The sequence below is a fragment of the Mirounga leonina genome, unplaced genomic scaffold, assembly GCF_011800145.1.
Source record: "Mirounga leonina isolate KUSES-001 unplaced genomic scaffold, KU_Mleo_1.0 Mir_125, whole genome shotgun sequence".
Taxonomy (NCBI): domain Eukaryota; kingdom Metazoa; phylum Chordata; class Mammalia; order Carnivora; family Phocidae; genus Mirounga; species Mirounga leonina.
Window position 1 is genome coordinate 34761892 of NW_023270305.1, and position 2530 is coordinate 34764421.

The 2530-nt window shown below is 31.9% G+C and overlaps 1 pseudogene; it reads left to right on the forward strand.

Annotated features, from left to right (window-relative positions):
- LOC118007537 overlaps nucleotides 1-2178 on the forward strand; it is a 158341-nt pseudogene extending 156163 nt beyond the window's left edge.
- The last annotated feature ends 352 nt before the right edge of the window (nucleotides 2179-2530 follow it).

Sequence of the window (2530 nt, forward strand, 5' to 3'; positions counted from 1 at the left end):
AAAGAAAGAAAGAAAGAAAGGAAAGAAAGAAGAAAGAAAGAAAGAAAGAAAGAAAGAAAGAAAGAAAGAAAGAAAGAAAGAAGAAAGAAAGAAAGAAAGAAAGAAAGAAAGAAAGAAAGAAAGAAAGAAAGAAAGAAAGAAAGAAAGGAAGAATTAAATTATCCTTCCCAGCATCAGACCTCAAGTTTGCAGGGAACAAATTTGCCCAGGTAAATTTAAGTCATATAGAAGCAGATAATTAATATAGGTACTTGAGAATGAAGTCCACTAAATGACAAAAAAGGAAGAAGCTCACTCATTCATACCCTGTACTTTCTCCCAATTTTAGAAATCTTAAAATTCACTATTTTTCAGTTGCATAGACCTAAAGAATTTGATGATGAGGAAGTCCCTACTTTATGCAACAGCATGAAATGGCTGGGCGTAAGAGAGAATGGTTCCTCTTTACTTAACAATAAGATATATACAATGTAATTACTGCTAGTATTTTTTAGAAGTATTCAGCCTACTTCAGTCAATGACACATAAATTTGGTAAAAATTCAACATACACTCTTGAATTATAAAACTCTTTTATAACTCAGGGAAAAAAAGGAAAAATAAAATCTGCAAATGCTATAGTTAATGACAGTCTTGAGCAGCATTTTCCAAAGTATGTTTCATGGACGAAAAAATCCCTGAAGATAAACAAAATTAAATGTTTTTTTTTTTTTCTCAAGTAAGTTTTAAAAACACTCAACTATATTCAGTATTTAGGAATTTCCAATGCAGTTTAGTATATTAAAGGTTTTGCTGTACTTAACTATATATTTATTAAATATGTGACTATGTTTTATTTAGAAATTCCCAAACATAGGGGCACCTGGGTGATGCAGTCAGTTAAGCTTCTGACTCTTAGTTTTGGCTCAGGTTGTGACGTCAGGGTTGTGAGACTGAGTAACCCTTCAAGCCCCGCACTGGGCTCTGCACTCAGCACTCAGTGGGAAGTCCGCTTGGGATTCTCTCTCCCTCTCCGTCTGCTCTTCCCACTCATTCTCTCTCAATAAATAAATAAATCTTTAAAAAAATTAAAAATTAAGAAATTTCCCAAACATATTTGAAGAAGAAAGGTCTTTCAATCATTATCCATTATTTTACTATTGAAATGATGAAAAAGAAAGTTTCTTTTTTTTTAAGATTTTATTAATTTATTTGACAGAGTGGGAGAGAAAGTGTGAGAGAAAGCACAAGCAAGAGGAGCAGTAGGGGGAGAGGGAGAAGCAGGCTTCCCACTGAGCAGGGAGCCTGATACAAGGCTTAATTCCAGGACCCTGGGATCATGACCTGAGCCGAAGGCAGACGCCTAACCAATTGAGCCACCCAGGTGCCCCAAAAAAGAAAGTTTCTAAAGAGAAAGTATAAAAGTCTAAAGTATATTAATCAGTAAAAGGCATATATGTGCAAATGAATATACCTATGTATATGTAGAAGCAAAATCAAGTGACATATTAACACCTGAAATAATGTTAATTACAGATGTGAAAAACCTCTGAATAAATCTGTACATTTCTACAGATATACCCCAAAAGAATATTTAGCATAAAAGTTGATATATTCCATTTTCATAACAGAAATATTTGTTATTTCAAATCTGCCAACACCCTCCAAGTTAATTCAAAATTTACTTTGCTCCTTTCAAAAGAAGTAGAGAATTTAAATAAATTAGAAAGATTCAGTAATATTTTTTAGTAAAATTTCTTAAATTTAAAACAAGCATTAAATGGGCTTAAAAGCAGATTGACTATCATAGATTAAAAAAAAGTAAACTGAAAATAGGTCAGTAGATAAAGTGAAGCAGAGACATAAATATTTTGAAGAAAAGAAAGAAATACAGCCTAAGTGACTCTGGGATCAATACCATATGTTTTAAAATGCATGTTATTGTGGAAACAGATGGAAAAGAGGGTGAGAATGAAGAAAAATACATGGAGGATATGGTCAATATTTTTCAAATATGATAAAAACTCTCAACTTACAGATTGAAAAATATCAACAATCCCCTGCTGGAAAAAAGAAAAATAAGGCTTTTGTGAGTGAGAGCAAAAACAAGAAAGAGCTAGAGAGTGAGAGAAAACCCATGCTTCAGTACATCGAAGAGAAATTTCTGATAAACAGTAACAAAGATAAATCTTCAATGTGATCAGAAGGAGGAAACACATAAGATATTACCTGTAGGGAAACAATATTAATGACAGCTGTCTTTTTAATGAAACAGATAAGATGCAGAAGATGATGAACATACCTCTATAATGTACTAATAGAAAAAAATAAATATGTCAATTTAGAAATCTATGTCCAGCAAAATCATTCTTGAAAAATGAAGGCCAGTAAAAGAATTTTCAGAAAAATAAAAGATGTGTGGTTCTGTGAATGACAAATACTTTCTAGGAAAAATGCAGAAGGATATTCTGTAGGTCAAAGGTAAATGACACAAATTAAAAACTCATATATAGAGAGAATACAATTATTGATAAACATGTAAGTAAGTACAA